Source organism: Cannabis sativa, chromosome 6, assembly GCF_029168945.1.
Source record: "Cannabis sativa cultivar Pink pepper isolate KNU-18-1 chromosome 6, ASM2916894v1, whole genome shotgun sequence".
NCBI classification, from domain to species: domain Eukaryota; kingdom Viridiplantae; phylum Streptophyta; class Magnoliopsida; order Rosales; family Cannabaceae; genus Cannabis; species Cannabis sativa.
The window spans coordinates 23501899-23517625 of record NC_083606.1 but is presented as its reverse complement, the minus strand read 5'-3'; the positions used below and the strand labels follow the sequence as shown (position 1 = coordinate 23517625).

Genomic DNA, 15727 nt, shown 5'->3' with positions numbered 1-15727 from the left:
CAGGTAAAGGCAAAGAAAAGCTAGATCAACCATGAGGTGGCAGTCTTCTCCAGCAATATACATATTGACCTCATCGGCCTGCGTGCCGAGTTTCCAGGAGTTGTTTTGGACTGGCTGTATCTGCTGTGTATTTTGATTTTATGTTTAAATGGTTGTCGTATATATTTCTTTAGCAAAACTTTTTATAATAGGGATTCCCGGAACACACTTTTTATGCCGTTATAATGTTCATTTTTAGTGTTTTATTTTAGTCAAGTTTTTAATATTATCACGGTTTTTAATAATTAATTATTATATTAGTATTAAACTAGTTTATAAAATCACAGACGTGGCGTCCCTATAGATTAGGGCGTTACACAATTTCCTTTATTTTCCTTGTAATAGAAAACTTTTGGTTGTTCCATATGAATGGTTTTAACCATAGTTCTCTTGGCTTTACTTCTTAGTTCCTTATTCTTACAATCTATTACTTGTTTAAACTAACAATGGATTTAATCACCGGTGTCTTCCAAGTCATAACAGGGTGAGTTCCTTGAAATCCTCCCACTACAATAAGGTACCGTGACTTTTGTCTAAGAACATAAGGGGTATTGTCCTCTTTGATTGTATCAAGACAACAGAGACAGTGGGACCATCTTATACAAAATAAGATGATAGAACACTTTTAGAATCAAGAAAAAAAAATATCTACTCTACTTTGCTACTTTTTTTTTCAGACTTAGTCATTTTCTTAGAAAAGTAGTATTTGTTGAAACAAACACGTTCTTATCTTAATGAACATGGGATGGTCCACCCCTAATCACTTAGAATAGCTATCAAACATGCAAAACTTAGTTAACAGTTCTAGCTTTTCTTATGATCACGATTAGGTCATCCATGAATCTAGTAATGGTTTACACTAAGTACACAACCATTTCATCATTCTGAAATTTTCCTATCACTAGGGTATTTCCCTAGAAGGAATTAGGCAACTGCTAGTAACTAATCATAGACCTTATACTATCATCAATAAGCAAATCGAATTTCTAGGGAGGTAAGTTTAGATACAATTCAAGAAATGAACTTAATGATCTTTGAACTGCATATCCAAATATTTCTCCACCCCTATCAGTTCGCAAGATCGTTAACCACTTACCTTAATGGTTTTCAACATTGCTAGAAATTCATGAAATTTCTCAAACATTTCAAATTTCTTTACATAAGGTAAAATCTAGAGTGATTGTTTTAAGAATTTAACGATGACTCATATCCACCCCTGAATGTACATCCATATTCGAATATAGATGATCTTACTTTCAAGTGGATATAGGCATCTTGACTCTTTGCAGAGAATGATCTTGTCAAACCACTATGAACAAGATACAAATGTCATAGATACTAAAATGTGGTTGTGGTCTTTTGATGACTTAGGTCTAGTTACATTAAAGAGTTCTTAGAATAGTCCAAGTGGATCCTGGTCGCAGAATACTAAACTCATATTCCATACATTAACATACAGTTCGGATCCATTGATAAAAAATAGATATTAATAGCTTGTGAAAGTTGAACTGTATTGTATTCTAGATACTAAAATGTGGTTGTGGTCTTTTGATGACTTAGGTCTAGTTACATTAAAGAGTTCTTAGAATAGTCCAAGTGGATCCTGGTCGCAGAATACTAAACTCATATTCCATACATTAACATACAGTTCGGGTCCATTCATAGAAAATAGATATTAATAGCTTGTGAAAGTTGAACTGTATTGTATTCTAGAAAAAGAAATAAAAAAATTCTATTTGGAATATAAAATTTAAAGTCAAAAACTTAAATTTATACCAAATATGCAATGAGTTTTATTCTAGCTTGGACCACCACTACTAATCTAACTCTAAGTTTAATATGCCTAAAGTAAGCATACACAAGTAGGAGATTTCTAAGATCGATGATTTATATCATTTCGGGATAGAATGTCAAGAATATAATCATATGCGCCATTCGATTTCATAAGAGAAAACAGAATGACATTATTAGCAAATGATTTATAAACCATTCATCCAACGATATACTATTTAAGTAGATTCAGAATGAATAAGCTAAGAGGAAAAATTAGGATAATTTCAATTAAAATAAAATTCAAACAATGTCTCGGTTGGTGAGAGTCGAAGTTATTCTTATTTTTACACGAAATTTACAACTACAATTAATAACAGAAAACAACATGGTTCAATATAAATTCACACACAATTCAGAACTTATCATATAAGTAACAAAGACATGTGAAAATACAAAACAAGCACATCTTAAATAATTTTCAAGGTCTCCAACAAACTGATACAGTGTCCCAGTAGGCGAGAGCCAAAGTATCATTCATTGAATAGAGTTGTCAGCTCATCTAAAATGGAAACCATTCTAGCAACCTTTTATTCGATCAAAATAAGAATCCAACGTTATCCCGGTAGGTGAGAGTCAAGGTTATTCTTATTTTATGAGCTTCTACCATTGTTTCATACTTCATAAATTTATATCTAAGTAGTCACCGTAGCGGAGAGTCTAATAGAGACGAAAACTTACAAAATACTTATCATAAGAGATCGTTACGGAAATGCTTCAACGAATAACCATCCATTAGGGGGACGAAGTCTAGCGTCTCGACGTTATATTGAAAATATTTAACCATGTTGGACCAACAATGGGGATCGAATATCCTTATAACTAAAGCTCATTATTTTAAAAGAGTTGTATTTTCATTTGATACTTATTTTAATCTATTTATTTTAATATATATTTATTTAAGTAAAATTACTAATTTTTTTAACTCAAAATATAAATTTTAGTTTAATATTTATAAAATTATTTTTTAGGAAGATCTGAAAAATAAAAATAAATAATTTTTCATCCTTAGTATTAATTTTCCAATAAATATTATGAAAATTATTTAATTTAAGTTGGTCCAAAATTAATTAAAATTAATTTTCAACTCAAATTTAATTTTCTATAAATATATATATGATAGAATTCGAAATCTAATGTATTAAAAATAATACATTTCGAAATTCTTCATTACAATAACATAAAATAAAATAAAAATGGAAAAATTATTCTAATTTATGTTGGTCTAAAATTAAATAAATTAATTGTCAACATAAATATAATTTTCCTATTTAATTAAATCTCTAAACAAAAATATCAAATATTTAAGTATCTTGAACTTAATCGACTTAAATATTAATTTTCTTATTTAATTAAATATATCTAGAAAAATACCAAAAAATCTACCTAGAAAATATCTATCTAGATCATTCATAAACTAATTACTATTTTTCTAACTAAAAAATAATATATTATAGTCTATTTATTTTAATTAAATCATTAATGAAAATTACTTGATTTAAGTTGATCTAAAATTAATTAAAATTAATTTTCATCTTTAATTTAATTTTAAAAATTCAAAAAATTCAAAATATCTGCATTTAAAATATATAAATGCAATTCGAAATTAAGTGGAAATCATTATTAAAATAAAATAAAATATACTCTGAAAATTATTCTAATTTAAGTTTATCTGAAATTGAAAAATTTCAAACTTAAATATAATTTTCTATTTAATTAAATTCATGAAAATATAAATAATTAAGTGTCTTGAATAAAATCAATTTAATCATTAATTCTAATTTAATATTTAAGAAAATATTTCAATTTAAGTTGGTCCAAAGTTAATTAAAAAATTAATTTTCAACTTAAATATATTTTCTAATTAATTAAATTTTATGAAATAGAAACAAATAATTAAGTATCTTGAATAGAATCAACTTATATGTTAATTCTATTTAAGTTCTAAGAAAAATATTCTAATTTAAGTTGGTGCAAAATTAATTAAAAAAAATAATTTTCAACGTAATATATTTTTCTACTTAATTAAATATTAGAAAATATAAATTAGAACCTAGAAATCACTATCTAGAATATTTCATTAAATTAAGTGTATTTATCTAAATTAATTTTAAAATAATTCAATGAGAAATTAATTTCATTTACTTTAAAATTAATTGTGTTGCTAATTCAATTTTAATTAGGTCAAACTAGTATAATTAGCCTAATACAATTATTTAAACAAGGAAAATGAGTTTTCACAATTGGGGTTGTTCATGTGAGGGACGCTTGGGTTCAGTATGTCGTACCCACTACTATTGGCCCCCTAACTCTCACACAAGGCTCAAAATAAAGGAATTTAACCTTTCATTAAATAATTGTTAAACAAGCACAATACTAATTGGGCCTAAATAAAACTATCAAATGTGACATTTTATTATGTAGAAATTACACTAAATATGAGAAAAATTAAGGACTTTACTTTTTTATGGCATATTTTTTTAATGTAGTGGGGTTATGGATTTTTTGTTCCTTTTACATTTTTATGCCATAGTTTTGTAATTAAGTTTTAAAATACCATATTTTATAGTTTCCCAATTTTGAACCACTGTTGCCTCTGTGTCTCTCGTTCTCTTCCTTCCTCGCCTCGCCTGAGACCCAAACCACGAATTCCACCTCAGCCACCTTCCACTAATCTTCGCCGAGATTCGTGGAAGACCAGACCTCCGGTCAGGGATCGACGAAGGAGTTCGTCTAATCTACGGCATGATTAATTTTCTAAGTTTAATATTTAAAAGGGGTTTATTTTTTTTTCTACATTAGCTTTTTTTTGTTGGTGGTGATTATGGCTTTCTTCAATGATCGGCCTAAGAAGAAGAAGCAGCTCCCACCAGTAATTGGTATCACAAAAAAGTCATCTGAGAGATTATTGGTTCATGGAACCAGTAGTCTTGCTTCATTGTTTCTTGTTAGTACTCTCTCTCTCTCTGTTTTTAACTTTTTTTCTTTGTTTATTGTTTCTTTGGGTGCTAGTATCGTATTTGCAAATTTTTCCAAGATTATCATAGACACCGGCAAACTTGATATCACAGCTGCCAAAGCTTACTGTGATAGCTTACTAAAGACCCTGCAAACTAGGTTTGTCTTACTCATAAATTATTAATGTAGATTATAAATTTTCGTCAATCTTGGTTGTAATTTTTTTTCTTCTTCACCACAGAGACCTATTTGAGTGGATTGAACTTGAACCATTGCAGTTATGGCATTCCTTGCTTTTTATGGATTAGGTCTGCACTTCTCCTTGTCAACAACTATTAATGTTCTAGTATAACCATTTGATTTTTTCATTTTTTTCGATACTGTGATCTTCCTATGATTAGGGTATACCATTCTTCTGGTAAAATCAACAGTTTTGTTTGCTTTTGTTGTGATAGCATAATTATGGTGGAATCCCTACAAAAGCTGATGAAGACATGCATGAAGAGTGTGAAGTTGATATTGTGTCAAGCTGGAATATTGTTGAAAATTCACCAAAGAAAATTCAGGTAATTTGTCAAATTTTTTTATAAACTTGCAATTGCTGTAATGAGTAACATTTTAATCTCTGCTCAGTGGTTGGAGGAGTGTGCATGTACACAGTTTGGTGATAAGTGAAGATTCAATTTATTATGGCCCGAAATCTGACAAAAATAATCTTTTTCAGCATTATTTTATTTTCATTGTTTCTTGTTAGTACTCTCTCTCTCTGTTTTTTACTTTTTTTCTTTGTTTATTGTTTATATGGCTGGAGAAGAAATATACGACTCTTATTGTTTATTGTTTATTGTTATTCTTGAGGTTTCACAACCTCTCTCTATTTCAAAGATAGCATGCTTTTTTTTCTTCTACCCCTTTGATGTAATACTATGTTCTGTTTCTTGAAAATAAAATAAAAAAAGAAAAAAAATTCATGTGACAAAATCGTGGTTAAGAACATTGAATATTAGTGCTCCTGCTTTTTGTGCCATTCTCTTCGTCCTCATATCAGTTTTTTCCGCAAAAACTTTCCTAACATTTTGAGTGTCCTCCTTGGGCAATTTTTGATATGGTCCAGCTGCTCTGAGTCGTGTTATTTGATTTTGCTCATGTTATTGTGGAACTGGTTTTGCTTTAATTTATGTATCAGTATTAGGTTCTAGGTGTGGTTGGGTCACCTCATCATTTTATTGTGGATCCAGTTCCATTTAATTTATTTATCAGTATTTTTTGAACTGATTTTTTCTTATGTTTTAATTAAGAACCGGTTTTTGAATTATTGTGTGTTATTTTTTTTTACTTTTTTTTTTGTTGTGTAACCGGTTCTACTTTATTTTATGTCTCTGTATTTTTATTTTTGAACTAATTCTCTCTTATTTTTAAATTATAACCGGTGTTTGAGATTGTGTATTATTTGTTTTTAGTTACTATTTTTTTTTTTTGGAACTAAGCCTATTTTAATTTATCTCATCTATTTTTTTATTTAGTCAATTCAAAAAATAATTCTTGAATTATTTAGTTTAGAAACGAGTTTTTAATTTAGTTATTTTGGGAATTGATTTTTATTTAGTTAATTCAACGTATTGGATTATTTATTTATTTATTTTATTTAACTGGTTTTTGTGTGTCGGTTTTTATCTTACTTGCTTTACGAAACCAGTTTTTTTGTCTCAAATTTTTAACTAGTTGATAAATGTAACTGATTTTTTATATTATATTTGAGTTATTGTGTGTTATTATTTGTGTTTATTTTTTTTTTTATGGAAACAGTTCTTTTCATATTTATGTTTCAATATTTTTTGGAATTGAACTGCACATTTTTTTCAAAAATTATAACTGGTTTTTTGAGATATTATGTACTAGTTTTGTTTTTAATTTATGTTTTAGTGTTTTAGGAACTGATTTCCTCTTCGTTTTTTAATTGTAATCGGTTTTGAGTTATTTCGTGTTATTTGTTTGTATTCATTATGTTATATAACCGGTTCTATTTTAGTTATAACCGGTTTGAGTTATTTTGTGTTATTTATTTTTTATTCATTATGTAACAGAACCGATTGTATTTTAATTATAACCTGTATGAGTTATTTTGTGTTATTTATTTTTATTTATTATGTTATAGAACCGGTTTTATTTTTATTATATCTGAGACATTTGATCCCCACTTTTATTAAAAAAAAATTATAACCGGTTTTATGAGGTATTATGTGATATGAAATAATTTGTTGTTGAACTAGTTTTATTTTTTATTTATGTTTCAGTATTTTAGGAACTGATTTCTTCTTTGTTTTTAATTGTAATCGGTTTGAGTTATTACGTGTGACTTGTTTGTATTCATTATGTTATATAACCGGTTCTATTTTTAGTTATAACCAGTTTGAGTTCTTTCGTGTTATTTATTTTTATTCATTATAACATTGTTATAGAACCGGTTCTATTTTAATTATAACTGGTTTGAGTTATTTATATTTATTTATTATGTTACAGAACTGGTTATATTTCAATTATAACCGGTTTGAGTTATTAATTTTTATTCATATAACCGGTTATATTTTTAGTTATTGTGTGTTATTTTTTTTTTTTTTTGATGAATAAGATCATTGTATTGCTCAACCAAACTATTACAATTTACATTCACTATATTCTCCCTGCTTTGATGTTTACTGTCATGTCTCAAAAAATAGCTTTACAACTAATTACAAATACAAACCAAACTTTCAGACCAATTACAAAGCCCCAGTCGAACCCATTAGCTTCCTATCAACCATTCCTTCTCCTCTGTTTTGATCTTCCTTGACACTCCAAGAATTCTCAGAGTACAAGCCTGTTGTATTCTCTGTATAACCACCTTGGTATGCCATAATTTTTGATGCCATAACACATCATTTCTGGCTTTCCAGATATGGTACACCATTCCAGCCATAACAGCCCTTAAAATGCTCCTCCTAGCAGTCGGCATAACCTTACTCTTGCTGATATATGTTGCTATCTGCTGCAAATTAGTTGCTGTCAAACTCAATTGCAGCCAAGAGATTATACCCTGTAAGCACCTTCGGCTATATGCACATTCAAAGAATAAGTGCTTGCTTGATTCCTCTTCTTGTCCACAAAGCAAACATGTTAAATCAATGGTTGTATTATATTTCCCTATCCTCTCCTTAGTGTTTAATCTTCCCCAGAACACAAGCCACAAAATAAATCTATGTTTAGGAATAATGAATCTATCCCAAACACTTTTGGACCAAGAAATGCGTTCCCTATTGTCAAAAAGAAGTCGATATGTCAACTGGATTTTGTACCTCTGCTGCACAAAACCAGTAGCATCGATCTTTTGCTTTAATTTGTTTTTCACCCCAACAATCTTCCTCCATGACCAACAACAATCAGAAGGTGGTTCATAATCCCACCAACTAACAGTTTTCAGATATACATTATTAATCCATTTCACAAACAAACAGTCTTTTTTACTTGCAATATCCCAAACATACCTTCCCATGGCTGCTACGTTCCAATTTCTGATGTTTCTAAACCCGAGACCACCTTCAGATTTAGTTTGACAAATGCTTTCCCAAGCTACTAATCCTGGACCCGAGCATTCATGTGTGCCTTTCCATAAAAAAGACCTGCAAACCGCTTCTATATCTTTCAACAACTTCTTTGGCAATATCAAAATTTGAGCCCAATAAGCATGGATAGCCAAAAGAACAGAGTTTATCAATGTTGCTCTCCCCATGTAAGACAAGTTTCTAGAGCTCCACCTTCTTATTCTTCCAGTCATTTTCTCTAGAAGCTCTTGGCATTCCACTCTTGATAGCCTTTTCGAGCAAATCGGTATCCCCAAATATCTGAAAGGCAAAGTACTTCTAGAAAACTTTGATGCTTCTAAAATCCTTTGCACCTCCAATTCAGGCATCCCAGAGCAATACACTGAAGTCTTCTGAACATTTGGTTCCAAACCGGATGTTGAAGAGAATAGCTTTAGACCTTTAAGCATAAGCATTGTTGAAATGAAATCCCCATGGCAAAAGACCAACAAATCATCAGCAAAGCAGAGGTGGTTCAATTTGAGAGATGAACATCTATTATGGAACTTGAAACTTGGCCATTCCCCAATCTTCCTAAATATCCGAGACAAATATTCCATGCCAAGAACACAAAGAAGAGGGGACATGGGATCTCCTTGTCGTAACCCTCTTTTTGCTTCAAAAAACCCACACATGGAGCCATTAAGGAGAAGAGAAAACTTAGGAGTCCTAATGCAATTCATAATTAAGTGTATGAATTGCATAGGAAACTCCAAAGCAGTTAACATCTCCTCCAAAAAGTCCCAATCAATAGTATCATATGCCTTCCTTAGATCAATCTTGATCATGCAACTAGGCTTGCAATTTTTCCTTCCATATAATCTGACTAAATCCTGGCAAACCAATATGTTATGTGCTATGTATCTCCCATGAACAAATCCTCCTTGGTTTTCTGCAATAAGATCAGGAAGGATTTTCCTAAGCCTATTGCAGATAACCTTGGTAGCAACCTTATATAGAACATTACAGCAGGAGATAGGCCTGAAATAAGCTACACTCTTGGGACAAACTGATTTGGGAATGAGAGTGATGGTAGTAGCATTTATTTCTTTAAGAATCTTCCCAGAATTCAAAAAGGATAATACTGCTTCCTCAGTGTCTCTACCAACTGTTTGCCACGAATCCTGATAAAACGCACTACCAAAACCATCTGGTCCAGGGGCCTTGTCTCCAGGGATAGAGAATACAGCCTCCTTCACTTCCTCAGCAGAGTATGGAGCAGATAAAATTCATTTATGTATGTCATTGAGTTTAGGTCCCAAGTTAACAATTGACTGATGAACCTGTCTTCTGTTAGTCAATTTCATCCCTAGCAATCCCATATAATAGTCTAGAAAAGCTTTTTGAACACCTTCTGGATTGTCTCTCCAGATCCCACTCTCATCTTCAATGGAGAATATCTTGTTTTGAAGTCTTCTAGTTTTCAATGAAGCATGAAAGACTGCTGAATTCTCATCTCCATATTTAGCCCAATTAAGTTTAGCCTTTTGAGAAATAAAAAGAGAAAAAGCTTTATGCACCTCTGTGTAATGCTGATTAGCTCTTATTTCCTCCTCTATCAATTCCTTGTTCATCGGATCTTTACTCAATCTTGTTTGTATCTCTGCAAGGGCTGAACTAGCTACCATGTCTTCCTTGTGAATGTCTGAGAAGCCCTCTCTATTTAACTTCTTTAAAACTTCCTTCAATCTTCTCAACTTAATGACCACTTGATACATTTTCGACCCTTGCACACCAGAACTCCAAGAATCAGCCACCAACTTTTCAAATTGTGGAGCAAGTTTCCACATATTGAAATATCTGAAAGGCTTCTTTCCTGAGTTACTATCCTTGTAAATGGACACCAAGATAGGAGAATGATCAAAGGACATTTCGGGTAAGAAAACTGCCTCTGAACTTGAGAAGGAATTCATCCAACTTGGATTAATCATTGCTCTATCAATTTTTGAATAAACCCTCTCATCCGGTTTCTGCTTATTATTCCAAGTGAAAAACGCCCCAGAATACTTCAAATCTTCATGGTTGCATTGCAAAATACAATCCTTAAGTCTTTGAGAAGGTGTAGCTTGGGCTTTCTTACCAACTCTTTCATTTGCATAAAGTATCTCATTGAAATCTCCCCAAACCAGCCATGGTTCACCAATATTAATAGCTAACTTTTCCAGTTCAGACCATAACTCTTTTCTTCTTTTCTCATCATTAAAACCATAGACACAAGTAACCTGTAACTTTCCCACTCTCTGTTTTGGAAGAACAGTACAATGAACAAGTTGACTTGTGCAAAGCCCAATGTCTACAGTATAAACATTCGGTTGCCAAGCAACAATTATTCTCCCTTTACCTAGCCAAGGGTTATTGTTTGTGAAGCACCAACCTTGAAATAAACTTGTATACAAATCACCCATACTCTTATTCTTAACTTTAGTTTCTAGGAGGCTAACAAACCCAACTTTTTTTGAATAAATCAGATTCTTGATTTCATTGTGTTTCTGATGGTTGTTAATCCCCCTAACATTCCAACATAGTAATCTATCCATTGGAAGTAGAGGGATCTCCCCCCCTCTCTCATATTGTCATTTACAACCATCTCATTCTCACTATCCAGGTACTTAAACCTATTATTTACTTCAGTACCCCCTGGCACTTTTTCAATGCACACTTTCTTTCCTTTCATAACTCTTTGAAATCCTTCAGGATCTGTTTCAATCAGTTGAGTACCCTGTGTCTTTTTTGGAACCCAAACTTGCTTCCCTTGATCATTTTTACTCTCCACATTCCTACAATTATCTGTACTATGCCCAATCCCTGAACAGTTATAGCAAACCAGAGGTATCCACTCATACTTAACCCTTAACTCTACCTCATGATCATGTTCATCAATGAAAGTTATTTTATCAGGAAAGTTTTGTGCCAAACTGACCTGAATTAAGACTCTCGGATACTGCAATCTGTCTCTGTGCTTTGTGATCTCATCGACTTGCAAAGGTTCACGAACTTGTGCTACAATCTTGAAAAGAGAAGTTTCTCCCCAATACTTGATGTCCAACCCTTGCAACTGCACCCAAGTTGGCACCGAATTCACCTCTTCCTTAGTAAAATCATCTATAGCATTCCATGGTTTCATAACCATTGGTTTCCTATCAAAAAATACATACCCTTGCTGCAACACTTTATCTCTTTGTTCCAAATTCTGAAACCTAATTATGAAGATGCCTTTAGCAAGCAGCCCCACCTTCACCACCATGTCCTTCCATAATCTTCTAGCAAAGCCATCAAGAATCGATACTGGAGGATTAGCCCCAATTACATAGCACACCAGAGATGGCTGCCAATAGTGAACTTCATCCTCTATATCTGCAAAATCTATCTTAACTTTGGAAACATTTTTGACCTCAGGTTGCTTGGCCGAACTAGCAAAACTATTATCCAGGTTTCGCACAATACCAGATCGCGAGATCGGGGAGAAACTTTTTTCCCTGAGTGAACATCTTGAGTAGTACGATTAGCTACACTCAACCAGTCTGAAAAATCATGTCTGATCTCACTTCTTCTCTGAAAAATAGCTTCGGTTTCCTCTGGTGAGTAAATCTTTTCCACATACCGTTCAGACCCCTGTTCCATTGACACTTTGCACTGTTCCATTGGATTCACGATTTGTTCCTCCTGTAAATCCTCCTCCGAGATCTCCAATTCCTGTACACCAAGCACTGCATCGATAGATCTGGTCTTAATAACCCTATCCAAAGATGTAGGCCCCGACTTCTTCCCCTTCAAATTCCCTTTTCCGGCCATTTTCCCCCTTTTTGCCATAGCACCGGTGAAACCGAAAAGAGAGAGAAATTTTAGGAAAAGCTTTTTGAACCTAGTTATTGTGTGTTATTATTTGTGTTGTTTATTTTGTTATGGACTTGGTTCTTTTCATATTTAGTCCTCGGTATTTTTTCAAATTGATCCTCACCTTTTAAAAAAAATTATAATTGGTTTTATGAGTTATTATGTGTTAAGAGGTTTTTTATTGTAGAACTAGTTTTGTTTTTAATTTATGTTTCAGTGTTTTAGGAACTAATTTCCCCTTTCTTTTTTCATTGTAATCGGTTTAGATTATTGTGTTACTTGTTTGTATTCATTATATTTTATAACCAGTTCTATTATAGTTATCATCGGTTTTGAGTTATTTCGTGTTACTGATTTTTATTCATTATAACACTATTATAGAACCGGTTCTATTTTAATTATAACTGGTTTGAGTTATTTTGTGTTTTTTGTTTTTATTCATTGTGTGAGAGAACTGGTTATATTTTAATTATAACCGGTTTGAGTTATTGTGTGTTATTTATTTTTATTTATTATGTTATAGAACTGGTTCTATTTTTATTATATCCGAGACATTTGATCCCCACATTTTTTGAAAAAAAAAATTATAACCGGTTTTATGAGGTATTATGTATTATGAACTATTTCATTGTGGAACTAGTTTTGTTTTTAATTTATATTTCAGTGTTTTAGGAACTGATTTCTTCTTTGTTTTTAATTGTAATCGGTTTGAGTTATTGCATGTTACTTGTTTGTATTGATTATGTTATATAACCAGTTTTATTTTAGTTATAACCGGTTTGAGTTATTTCGTGTTATTTATTTTTATTCATTTTAATTCTGTTTTGGAACCAGTTATATTTTAATTATAACTGGTTTGAGTTATTAATTTTTATTCATATAACCGATTATATTTTTAGTTATATTTGAGACATTTACTTTGGTGACTTTTCCAGCGACGTTGACTTTTCTGTTGATTTATTCGGCAACGTTGACTTTTCTGTTGAGTTTCCGGCGACTTTTCCGATGACTTTTCTGGTGACCGTGATTTTTCCGGTAACTTTTTCGGTGCCAGTGACTTTTTCGGCGACTTTCTCGGTGCCGATGATTTTTGCGGCAAATCTTATTGTTGTTTTACAAATATGGAATTTCTACTTTTTCTTTACAAAAATATGACATGAAAAGAAACCCATATAAATGTCAAAAAATTAAAAAACCCATAACCGTATAGTGTTATTTATTTATGCCATAAAAAAATAAACTATACCCTCAATTCCCATATTTATAAAACTTCCCATTTTATTATAGCAACCTAGTCCATTTATATATCTAAAAATAAAGGGTTAATTTCACACATGCACAAAAACAACAAAAATACGGTTTTACGGAATTTTAAACATTTTTACGATTTTTTTGATTTTATTTACATAAAATACGGTCTTTTTATGTTGAAATTTTGTTCATTTCTTGTTAATTTTTTGTTATATGTATGTTATTTTTTGTTGTTATTTTGATGTTATTTTGATGTTACTCTTATGTTGTTTTCTTGTTTATTTTATGTTGTTTTCGTGTTATTTTTTGAAAAACTGTAAAAATGTAAAAAAAACATTCTATGAACATAAAAATGTAAATATTTTACAAAAAATTGTGCCTTATGTAATTATTCCAAAAATAAATGGGCTTCCTATATGCATCTAAGCCCAAAAGCAAACATATAGGCTCACACATGTCAAATTGATTTAGATATGGGCCTTATCATGTTACTAGGTTTACATAGATGAAAGAAATTACAAAATTTACCTGTTACAAATTATTTATAAGATCTATTGACAATTCCTATGATTAAAATCAGATCATTGGATCTGTCAACAAGTTAATCATAGCAATTTAGATCAAATAAATAATAGGTTTGTTAAAAAAAATTGAATAAACAATTTAAATAAACAAACAATGTTCATGTAACAAATGTGAAATAAGATATTAATATAATTAAATTATTATTTTAAACTAACCAAGTAAATTTTGAAAATTTAGAGTTGTTAAAAGCAACCTTAAATATATCATCAAAATTTAAAATTCAAAAATGAATCTTATTTTAAAATATCTAGATTTATTTGAATTATTTTTATCAAATTAAATTAAATATCTAATAAGATAAATGATTTGAAAATAACAAAATAGTTATTTTTAATATCATTTTCTAATCTTATAATTTCATAAAATTAAAATAATAAAATAAACCAATTTTAAAATAGATTTGGTTAGGCAACTATTATTTTAAGAATAAAATAATAAATAAATAATAATTACTCTAATTATATGTCAACATATCTCAAATTAAACATTATTCAAATTTCTACAAAAATATCTAGGTTCTAATCTTATAAATATTAAAGAAATTAACAAATTTTTGAATTTAACCATAATTTAAAAAATAAAATAATCAATTTTTAAATTTAAACCTCAAAATATAAAAAATTAATAATAATTTATTAAAAATAAATATTATTAATTTGCAAAATTGATATTTAAGTTTGAATATATTAAAATAATATTTTATTTTTCATATTTATTGTTCGAAAATCAAAAAATACGAAAGTTGGTGAAAACACCCAAAAAAATCGCATTTTGGGTGAAATCACCCTTGCTGTCAAGAAACAGGCTGCAGCCTGTTCCAAGCGCGTAGGATGAAAAAATAGGGTGTCATGGGCAGATTTTCTCGGCAGGTGCAGCATCACCACACGCCATTTGCAGGGTCCTCACGTGCGCGTCCCTGGATGTCTGAACGAGGTTGATGAGCACTTCAGACAAAACATGTCTGATTTCCGCCCGCATGCACCACCTTGTCCGAGGGTCTGGTGCGCATGAGCACCACCCTCAACAGCCAATGGACCCCGATTTTTAAATCAACATATCTCCTTCGTTTTTCATCGGAATTGAGTTCCGTAAAAATAAAAATTGCTTAATTTTTCACAAGGAATCCAAATAAAATAACTTCAGAAATAAAATAAAATTATGTTCATGGAAAAATTTCGTAATACACATACAATCATCAAATAATCACATAAACAAACATGAACACATCCAAATCAACATGCAAACAATATTCATCGTTTTAAATTCATATTACATGAAAGTAAATCATTACCGTGGCTCTGAGGCAAGTTGTTGGAAATATTTTACCAGGATCTAGATTTACTAACAAGTATGTTGATTAACATTACTCACTATGATTGAGTACTTGACTTGCTATGTGTGGGCATGACACTCACTCACTATAGGCTGAAGTAAGAAGAACAATGAAGGAGGTGAGAAAACACTAAAGAAGGAACTCTCTCATCAAGGTTTGGTTGAATAGTCAGGTTAACAAAAAAATTTATGAGTGAGAGTATCATGTTCCTTTTATATTTTTTCAACTAGGGCTTAGGGTTGAATTATATGGATGAAAAAAGAATAAAATATTGGGCAAA

At 30.8% G+C, this 15727-nt stretch overlaps 1 long non-coding RNA gene across 3 annotated transcripts; it reads left to right on the top strand.

Annotated features, from left to right (window-relative positions):
* The first annotated feature begins 4421 nt into the window (after positions 1-4421).
* Positions 4422-13771, top strand: LOC115694805 (uncharacterized). 3 transcript variants are annotated; one of them, XR_009688614.1, is made up of 5 exons: positions 4422-4748; positions 4882-4986; positions 5069-5135; positions 5283-5393; positions 13214-13771. It is a non-coding gene; the product is annotated as an uncharacterized LOC115694805 (long non-coding RNA). The 3 variants fall into 3 exon arrangements; XR_004007474.2 differs by lacking the exon at positions 13214-13771 and adding an exon at positions 5461-6354; XR_004007473.2 differs by lacking the exon at positions 13214-13771 and having other exon boundaries at positions 5283-6354.
* The last annotated feature ends 1956 nt before the right edge of the window (positions 13772-15727 follow it).